This window comes from Saccoglossus kowalevskii, chromosome 15 (assembly GCF_978046115.1).
Source record: "Saccoglossus kowalevskii chromosome 15, keSacKowa6.1, whole genome shotgun sequence".
NCBI lineage: Eukaryota > Metazoa > Hemichordata > Enteropneusta > Harrimaniidae > Saccoglossus > Saccoglossus kowalevskii.
In genome coordinates this window covers 15,112,387-15,123,676 of record NC_140655.1, presented here as the reverse complement: position 1 = coordinate 15,123,676, position 11,290 = coordinate 15,112,387, and the positions used below count along the sequence as shown (strand labels likewise).

Here is an 11,290-nt window from a genome sequence, read left to right as displayed (position 1 = left end):
TATTTTAGCTTTTGACCAGGAAAAAGCCTTTGACAGAATCAATCCCAATTTCTTGTTTAAGACATTACGTGCATTTGTTTTTAGGCAAAATTATATTCATTGTACATAACAAATGCCAAATCTCTTCAGAGTCAGAGCGAGTTGCGCCCTCAAATCATCTATTATGTTGTATCAAGGCATTCGGCAGGAATTTTTGTTAATACAATAGAGCTGTTACTCAATAAAAATTCAGGCGGGAAACTGAGCAAACTGGCAGCGTATGTTGATGATATAGATATATTCATTAAACAGTTCTTTAATAACCTGGCAGAATGGTTGAAAATTTATGGGAGCACAACCCATTCAAAATCAATAAATCATAGGGACTGCGGGTTGGTAGCTTGGGAAACATTAGCAGCTCACCTATAGGTATTAAGTAGAACTGTACTGGCCTAAAACATTTGAGTGTGTATTCAGAGAACAGAAACCAAAATGTTTTGGCGCCCGTTTCATTTGTCACAATTCTACGATCTTTTAAAACCTGGTTTGACAGTTTCCCGGCGGTGGGTCGTTATTATGCCACCTGATCACACACATACATTTTCAGTATTACGTTTTTTCATCATCATTGCAAAAGTTGCTAAGGGACCGATCAGTTTTTATGGCCGGGGCTGGGCCGGCAATTATTGGTAAATGTAGATACAAAATCAATAAACCCCCCTGTATTCACAATGAAAATTATGGTGACCCCCCCTGGACAAAGAAAGTTGTAAACATTTGTGAGGAACTCAAACTTCAATACTGTATACAGGAGGAGGAGCAGGGGTTGGAGGAGGAGGAGGAGGAGGAGGAGGGCAAGACATGCACTACAACAGAATGGAGAAAATAGAAGCTTCTGGGTTGATGGCACGATTTCAGGCAGTACAATTACATTCAGTGATGGTTCAACAATGTCAGTAGATTCGTCTTTGTTTCACAGTAATGAACCAAATGAAAGTGGGAAATGTCTCCATTTGTGGTGAGTCCAAAATACAAGCCCTGTTTTCATTATTACATTTTATTCCGTATTTGCTTTGTATGTTAAAACAGTTTGATGTTTATTTAAACACTGTCAGAATGACGATATACATTACAGAGTAATTTAATTCTTCATAAAATAGCTATCTGAACAACTTATCATGTAGTACGAAGGTCATTTTGAGTACATATTGCCGTTATAAAGCGATCAAATACAATCATATTTACAGGTGGTACAACAATGACTGGAAATTGGATGATACGACGTGCGACTACAATCAGAAGTATCTATGTGCAGGTACAGTGATCGTTATGTGTATATATATATGTATTATAGTTTTCCGCAAAATGTTTACACAAGGTCAATGAATACTCAAGTTCTACATTTACATTTATACGGCAACACATTCACGTGTTCTGAAAATATTCCATGTATGAGTGATGTCTTATTAATAATGTTGTAATGGTCGTATATTCAACAGATTTACCGCGTCCTAGTTCTAGTACAGCGCTTCCGGCTAATGCTCAGTGTGATTCTGGATCTCTATTCCAAGTTGTTGACAAGAACGATTTAGAACGTGCACAGCTCGTAATTAAAACGAATGGAGAGAATAGAAATTTCTGGGTGGATGGGAGCATATCAGGCAATACCATTACCTTCACTGGTGGTTCAACAATATCGGTTAATTCAGAATTGTTTCAACCAAATGTGCCCAATGGAAGTGGCTCCTGTCTCCATTTGTGGTGAGTGCATATAATATATACTATGTATTATGTTGTTTTTGTTATTGTTGATAGTGTACTATGGAAAATACAGAAAGACTAATTACATGTTTTAGCACAGTTTTAAAGTAAGACGTTCCTCAAAAATAAAAAATAATCTATTGTCATTATGTTTACATTTGTGACATTTTAGGATAAAATGAAAATTTGATTGACAAAATGGTATTAAAATAGCATTTTTAGTATAACTTACAATTGTATTCTACGACAAAAATATTTTAAAACTAAGCCTGGTGACATATCGTGAAAAAATGATATTTGTTATATCAATATGATTGTTATATCAATAATTTCATTGGATTTGAACAAAAATCTCCTCATAATTATAAACACATTTTGACACAATTGCATTTTACTTTCAGTTGCAAATTTATTAGCATCGTGCTTACAAATGCAAACAATTTCATCAAATTAAAAAATCTCTTCTGTCCTTATATACAGGTATTATAACAATACATGGAAATTAGACGACACTACATGCGATTATGCTCAAAAGTATTTGTGTTCTGCTTAAGCGGTACGTACCATGCAAACTAAATAATTATAATTTTGATGTGAGGTCTAAATACATCTTCTCTTTTCTCGCGCCCACATTTGTTGTAAAATTAACTAAAATTCTTGATATTGACTGTATAATGTATTTCTGCTGGGCATCTTGTTAAATGAATATTTTTAACTGTAGAGCTACCAGCCATCATTGGGGCGCCACTATCTGGCAGCTGAATAGTTTCCTCGGACATATAGCATGTATAGTGGAAAATAAAAAAATATGCACATGAACAATTGAGCATAATGATAATGATAATGACATTTTTGAGATAGATACTGTTTTACTTTTGATTAATTGTAGTCTAATATTGTATTGCTGTAATTTTTTTAATGCAATTTGAAAAAAAAAATATATTCTTGTTTGATACTGAAAGTAGATAATTATATATTATATAACTAAAATATAACTCTATTGGATGCATAATGGCCTGATATTGAAGCAAACATCCGATTTGTCGTTTTATGAACCAATACAATTATTCATTAAGTTTTGAACCATTTGTTTTTGTACGTAAACTGAAAATCACTTTTTTTTTCATTTTCTATCTAACGAGTATTGTTGCATGTCTTCAACGCAACTTTTTCGTGGATGGTAAACACATCTTTAAATCAAAGTGGTTATTAATTCACTTATTGCAGGAAATCGACGGAAATGAAGGGTACCTCATTCATGAAATAACTCCGCGAATTATATTACTGCAATCGCATGGCTCGTAAATAAATCGTACGTGTAGTTTAGTTGCATGTCTAATGGAAATTTAGTTTATTATTATTGTTATTGCATGCTATAAAACTTGTTGAATTGCAGGACAATAAATAATCTAAAGCATAAATATTGAGTCTGTTATCGTGATAGTGTGATGGCATGCATTTTCGGTGTATGATAGTTCTAATTGTTTGAAACTTTACAAAGGAGCAATTGTAGTGCAGTATTGTACCACGGTATTAAAGACCTACAGTCTATTATGCGTTCGAATTATGTTGACACATAATTGATATTTCTCATGTGACCCACAACGATGCGGTGCGACAAATGCGACACATAAAATAAACTTGCTAAAAGCCATAGTATTCTGAATATCAAGACCGAGCTGTGGGATTAAGCAAATTTGTTGTCTTTATTGTTCTGTATGAAAAAATGGGATGCCAATAATTAAACGTCGATAAGCAAACTCCGACAACATCAGAATCCACAGGCAACTTTACGATTGCGAAAGAAAACGGTACAACATAGCCAATTCAGGGAGATTCATTAATCAAGAGTTGACGAGCGCTTCCTGCACTGTTGCGGCACCCGCCACATACCGACACTACAATATGCATCACAAAACCGTTCGTTGACAACTGTGTTACAAATAGGACGTAGTGTGTACAAAACACAAACTACACTTACACTAGGAAGGTATCATGTAAACCACTTGATTACTAGTCAGAGAACATTTCCAGCTTTAAAATTCCTCGCTCTCCTTATAAAATTGCTTACAATTCTACTAAATACTTAGGCGTACGTTATATATTATCCACCAATAACTATAAGCCATTGATTGATCACACAGTTTCTACGCCGTGTCTCTCAAAGGCAAGTCTTGCAGATGCTTACTGTTGTATATTTATAAAAACAAGCCATGTATGACACAATTATAATAATATAGTTGGAACACAAACATGTCAGATATGGATCCAGAAGCTGATGTTTAATTTTATGTCTGATCTTCAAGCGAGTACTTGACCATATTGAGAGATATTGACTGGAAAAGTTTGTTAAATACATCTCTATATCGATGACAGGATGTATAATGAATATCAAATTTGAACATAATCAGTCAAAGCATGTTGGAAAAATAGCACATTTTAAAGCAAAATGGCCGCCAGTTGGCTATTTGAAATCAGTTGGCCATTTTATATGACGTGCATCAGGGTTCAATAATGTTTAATGTATGTACAAGGTTGAACAAAATCCAACTGTAGACAGCAGAGATCTGGTTGTGGAATGTCAGAAATGCTTGATTTTGAGTATTTTGTCTCACAAAAATGGCCGGCAGTCGGCCATCTTGAATCAGATCATGAAACAAATTGGTGTGCACATGTATAATATTATTTACGATGTACGTGTGAAGTTTGAATGTAATCGGTATAGGCACGTCTAAGACACAAGTCCGGCCGCACACACAAATGTCTATAAGTCTATAAGTTTTTTGACTGCGTCCAAATGTGAACAAATATGCATTTACCATTAGGTAGGCTATACGCCTATAACACGATTGCTGTTGACGATTCATTGCTCGACACAAATTCTGCAAAAGCAACATGTACGTGATTCTCTATCAATATGATTACAATTAAATTAACGAAACCATTTACATATATAACCTTGTTTCGAAATAGGTAAACCAACAGCGGTTTATTGTATCACTTCCCACCCAGACATTTTTTTTTCAAACATCAACAATCATTTGTGGCAAAGGTATTTTCCCACAATATCGTTGTATCTGCCATCCAACTTTTTGAGTTACGTACAGAAACGGTATTGTAATAAATTAATGCGACGACATTGCAGCAAGGGTACACATGAGCTGCAGGCTCCACTTAACATGTCAACTGTAGATTGTACACACAATAGGCTGGAGAAATAGGAATATTGCTGTGAAGGTGTGGGAGGTTTATGATTTTAAAATCATTTTTTTATCGTGAAGTATGATAGAATGATGACCAGTAGAGTAATGTTTATATTCAACGTAAATAAATCAGTGTCAGTTGTTTCTTTACCTCCAGACTTTCTATTTTCAAATGGCCAGAAAGAAAGTTGTAAACATTTGTGAGGAACTCAAACTTCAATACTGTATACAGGAGGAGGAGCAGGGGTTGGAGGAGGAGGAGGAGGAGGAAGAAGAAGAAGAAAAAGAAGAAGAGGAAGAGGGGGAGGAGGATGGAGAAGTAGAAGGAGAGCAAAGTGAGAAGGAAGAAAAGGATGTTTTAGAATAGGAACAGAAGGATACAGATTATAGAACGAAGAGGAAAAAAAGGAGAAGTAGCTGGGAAATATAGGAATATAAATAAAGAATAAGATAAATCAAAGATTGTTATATTCTATATTATTTTATATATATTCTTTGTACATATGTTAGACATTACGGGTTTTTGATGCACGTCATTTTATTTTCAGGATTGGATTCAAAATGGCTGACTATCGGCCATTTTGTTTTAATGAATGGGCTTCTAGAGCCATATCTCTGACATGCTTTGACTGATTATGTTCAAATTTTTAATATTCATTATACATCATGTCATAGATATACAGATTTATTGGTTTGACGATCCTATTCATAGTGGCCGAATGGTGGTCATTTTTGTGCTAAAAAAATCATCAAATATCAAGCATTTCTGGCATTTATGGATGGATTTTGTTCAAACTTATAACATACATTAGACATTACGTGTTCCTGATGCACATCATTTCATTTTTTTGATCGGATTCAAAATGGTTGACTGGCGGCCATTTTGTTTTAATGAATGGGCTTCTAGAGCCATCTCTGACATGCTTCGACTGATTATGTTTTAATTAATGCTGTCCCAGAGCAATATCTCTCAATGTGGACAAGTACTCGTTTGACGACCAGATACAAATGTCAATCATTTTAATGTTAAACAATCATCATAATCATATTCCTAACATGGTTATATTCCAGCTATATTACTATAAACAAAACTATATATCCTAAATTCGATAACTAACGGGGACTGTGCCATGCATGGCTTGTTTTATTTAATTTATTGTTCTGTAGTCAATATAAATTATTTGACATATAACCGTCCATACTTTACAGGGTGTTGTCATGTACTGTATTTGACAACATATACATTGACATTATTGCAATTAATAACTAGTTTATTTCTGTTTACAGTTTATATTTACAAATCACATTCCAGACTTATAGCAACAGAGCGTGTTGTGCTATTTTCACATTTAATGTTTTGGCATTAATTGTTGCAATATTGTTAATATTCCATTTCACAAGTTTTTATATCATAAATTGTTTAATTATCATTAAAATACCGATATTTGCTAGTGTAATAATTTCGAAATGCTATAGAAATACAATGCCGATAATACCAGCCTGGAAAGAAAGTAACAGTTTATACTTGCAAAATTCTGTGAAGAAAGTATGGCATAATTTGCAATATTTTATAAATAAGGTGACCCCCTCCTCAAATGCTATCTGAAAAAAACTGACCCCCCTCTTGATACTTCAGAAATAAGGAGCCCCCCTGGAATTTGCCGGCCCGGCCCCGGCTATAATAACTGATCCGTCCCTAAGCATATCTCCCGGCGTAATAAATTGGAGGGATGTTTTTTGGTTGACATTTTTAAAACTCGCATCACCAGCAGAATTAAATCCGAATAACAGTACTTCAAACTCGTTAAACAGGAGGACAGGTTCAAATACATTCGGACCACACATGACGCTCTCTGTCCCACAAAAAATGACAACTCACAAATCTATTTGAGAACTTGAATTCACACTGTTATTTATCAGTGGTTGTTTTTACGTTTCTATAGTTCAACTTGTTGTTCGGTTCAATCTTGTTGATTCTTTTCCGAGTCTGCTTCAATGCATCTCACTCAACGCCTTTGCTTGTTTGTATGTAATTACACAACACATTACGTTTTAGTAACTGGCCTGCCGATGGGGTTCTCGGGTTATTTTCCTTATATACAGTCTTTTGTAAGTATTTGTGTTGTTTTACTGGGTTATTTTGGCTTTTTGGGAGGTGTTGAGGCGCACTCTGATTTAATTATTGTGGCCTCTTGCATGAATAGGGTGGTGGGTATTTTCTTGCTGACGTATTTGTGTGTGAGGCGCCCACTGACAAGAACTTTAAATGTTTCATAACTTCTTCAAAAAAATGGTTTCATCAAGATTTGGTAATCCTCAGTAATAGTATTTTGTGCACTTTCGTCAGTGTATAAAGAGATGCATACAATTTACGAGTGATACTACTTATCACATGAAGGGTCATCAATTATTCTGCCATTTTCCCATTGAATATGAGCTATCGCTTTTTTGTGTCCATTTACTTTCTCAAGTTTGAAAAATATGAATTGGGGGTTCATATATATTTGTGACGGGCTTGAATGGCATGGCCTCTGTTTTCGAGCTGTTCAAGGCATAACAGCGTCGACTTCTTTTCCTGATACGCCTAATAAGAAGAAACGATGATTATATCATCATTGTTTATACACCCATTGTTTGAAAGTGCCACATTGAATTTGCCACTAGGCCCTGAATTATGTAATGAAATTCACATATTCTGCGTCTTGCAGACTGGATTTTTTGTTTTATGTTGCCTTTGGTCGGTTTGATGCACATGAGAGGATCGTTTGAAATAGATTGTGCGTCATCGTGTATTCCATTAGCATTCCAACAACTATGCATGTGATTGAAGATGTAATATTTGTCAAGGCGTATGGAAGTGTTGCTACGCCCTCATGTGGAGTCTGTTATCATGGTGATGACGCCATGCACCTTTCAAGCACAGAGCTTAGAGTTCAAATGTCATAAATACAGAAATTAGGAAATATAACAACATTTGCTTCAATAAACTAGCAGAATGCTTAAAAATTCAAAATCTACTTAGACAAATCGAAAGGAGTGTAGGTTGGCATCGGGCGTAATAATGACACTTTTCCCTTGGGCATTAAGTGTATATTTGGATAACATCATAACAATTATGAACACAAACTGGACTGAAGTAAAGCAAAAAGTGTTGGGGTTACTTTCATCACAGTTAGTTTATTGATTTTATAGTGTATCCACTTCCTTTAATATTGTTTTCTGTTAGAAGTCACTTGACAAGACGCTTATTTTTAGTGAGTCAAATCTTACCGACATTCTTGCTGACTCCAGTGCGAAATGAACCGTTACTTTTAAAACACCTCGCCGCTGCAGGAGTTTTGAGGGTACGTGATCTTTTTTACTTTGTTGCCGTGGCAACAATGTAAATGAACAGTTGATAAGCTTGTTTAGAAATAAAGGCACGTGACTTGGAAGGTGGTAACATAACAAACCACCATAGATGATTGGCTGAATCAGGGAATGTGAGGCGACCAGCAATAGTCCTGATGTGGATCAGCAAAGCATTGATATTGGGACATTCATAAAAAAATGTGACACAATGAATCGTTCTGTACTATAGAGATACGTGCCAGTAGTATAAGCTCCATGGAGAATTCTCCATTGAAGATCGCCTTCTAGTTTGCATAATGGTGGGGAGTAACATCCTTTGAAATTTGGCTTTAACTCGTTTGGAACACTCAAAATGTCGCGCCATACAGTATCAATTTTATCAGTATGATGTTGAGCATGGAGTAAAGAAATCATATATTTGTAGAAATCCCCATTTTTCATCTTACACAGAGACATATTTAAATCATCGGAGTTATATAGATCAATGTTGTGTTTAGTTGTTGGAGGCAGGTCACTAGATTATTTTTTAAAGTATGTTTGAATGCAGTCTTTCCACGACGCAGGGATGGACTCGCGCACAATTTTTGGACTGAGATTAAAGATTCTCTCCGACTGCATTCCGACTTTTCTGAACAAAACTGGCGACGGAAGCCACTCTTTCCCTGGTATGTCGATCAAATCACCTACTTTGGTGATACCAGCATCAACAAAGTGTTTGAGCACATACGGTTCATTTCTAAGTGGATGCAAAACTAGAGGATTTTTAAAAATAGGTTCTGAAAGAACGTCAGAAACATTGTCGGTGTTAATCTTATGGCGTATATCCAAAGAATTCCAACACTTCAACAGGTCAGAATAAAAGCTAGGTCCATGAAAGGATGAAATATCAATGCTGGTTAACAATAACTGTGATGTGTATTTGAGTTTACCTACTTGGCTGAAGTAATAATCCGTGAACTTGAAGCAAGGATGTCTGTATACAGAATATAAATATTTGTGAACATATTTAATGCGCATAGCTTTAATTTTGCTAAATATAGATGAACAACATTTTGACCTCCCTTTTCCAAAGGTAGATACAAAGTTTCCGCAGAAACCCAATGCCGACCGTGCCATAAAAAATTCACAAGTAAAGACTGAATGTAATTAACAGTGTCAATAGGCGGGGAAAGACCGGCAACACGGTAAAGCAAATAAGAAGTAACGTTATTAACGATTAACGAGCGCCCTCTATATGACATTCCGGGCAAAAAGCGGGACCAATACTCAAGCTTACCTTCAGTTTTTTGTACAAGCTCGGTCCAGTTTTTTTCAGTGTAATCATTGTTGTTACCAAGATAAAAACAGAGTACTTTCAGACCTATGTTATTCCATTTGATATCAAGTGGTGAATCTACGCGGTTGCGCCACCGCCAGACCCACAGGCCTTCAGATTTATTGAAGTTAACCTTGGAATTGGAAGCACGTTGGTAGATATCAAGCCATTTTATCAATTCACCAAAGTCTTCGTTATTTGTTATGAAAAGTTCTATATCATCTGCATAAGCAGTAAGTTTTGTATTTTTGCTATTACTGTTAGGTATAGCCAGTCCAGTTACTTTACTTTTATTTCTTATTTTATCTAGAAAAGGTTCAATACACAGAACATAGAGCTGGGCAGAAAGTGAACAGCCTTGGCGTATACCCCGAGCTAGCGGGAGGGGTGCAGTGAGAGAGCCGTTTATGCGGATCAATAGTTGAGCATTTTTGTATATTAAACCAATGATATTAATAAAATAGTCTCCAAAGCCAAATGCTTTTAGGGTGTTCATAAGGTATGTATGATGAACCCTGTCGAAAGCTTTTTCCTGGTCAAGTGCAACTATACCCAAAGACTTGTTAAACTCATTAGCATAATCAATACTGTCCCGCAACAAGGATACATTGTCGTGGATATGCCTGCCTGGTACACAGCAACTTTGATCAGGATGTATAATATTTCCCAGAACAGGACGGAGACGCAGTGAAAGTGTTTTTGTGATGATCTTATAATCACTGCACAATAAACTAACTGGGCGCCAATTTTGTCACCTTTTTTGGGTAGAAGGGTAATAATCGCTCTGTTACAAGAGACGGGCAAAATACCATCATTGATTGACGCAAGTAAAACCCGATGAAAATCCTCCCCCAAAATATGCCAACATTTTTATAAAACTCATTGGGCAAGCCATCGATACCGGGAGTGCGCCCCGACGGTAGGAGTTTAACTGTGTTGCCCAATTCCTCAAAGGAGATGTCAAGGTCGAGGGCATCTTTGTCCTTGATATTTAATTGAGGCAAATCCTGCAAAATAATATTCTGTGCATTAGTATCAACTGGGTCGGGGGAATATAACCTATTATAGAAATCACGGGTGAAATGGCGGATTTCCACCTGGTTTTCAGTAAGTGTCATCAGATCGTTTAAGTTGGGAAATTGCCTTTCGCGCACCCTTTTGCTTTTCTAGATTGAAAAAGAACGAGTTACACATGTCAGAGTTGTTGATAACTTGATGACGAGCGCGTGTAGCAGCACCCCGAGCCTCCACCTTCGTGAATTCAGCGAGCAATTTCTTTTTTTCTGTATAAGTTTGAAAGAGAGACTCGTCATTACCCAAGCTATGCTCAATGTTTGATATTTCATTTTCGAGTTCAAGCTTTTGGTGCTTATTCTTATTGTGTTTGAAATGACAATATTGCTGTGAGAGCACCTTGATTTTCTGTTTCCCCAAATCCCACCAAGTTTGAAGATTCGCGTAATTGGCGCGGTGTTGCTGCGGAAATAATTTCAAAATAATCATCGTCATCCAGCACTGATGTGTTCAAGCACCACACTGGGTTACGGTTACTAACGTGTTTGTGTGATAAATGTATATGTACAAGTGAGTGGTCTGTGAATCCCAGAGCAGCATTGCTGATAGAGATGGACTTGATTTTGCTGGATAAAAACTTGTTAATGTAAAATTTGTCCAGACGTAC

General features: G+C 36.2%; 2 long non-coding RNA genes across 2 annotated transcripts; both read left to right on the top strand.

The window, feature by feature from the left end:
- The first annotated feature begins 1,231 nt into the window (after positions 1-1,231).
- On the top strand, positions 1,232-1,595 carry LOC146734008 (uncharacterized). Its single transcript, XR_014931690.1, has 2 exons — positions 1,232-1,294; positions 1,479-1,595. It is a non-coding gene; the product is annotated as an uncharacterized LOC146734008 (long non-coding RNA).
- A 632-nt stretch (positions 1,596-2,227) lies between these two features.
- On the top strand, positions 2,228-3,161 carry LOC146734007 (uncharacterized). The gene is made up of 2 exons (XR_014931689.1): positions 2,228-2,296; positions 2,968-3,161. It is a non-coding gene; the product is annotated as an uncharacterized LOC146734007 (long non-coding RNA).
- Positions 3,162-11,290: the final 8,129 nt, after the last annotated feature.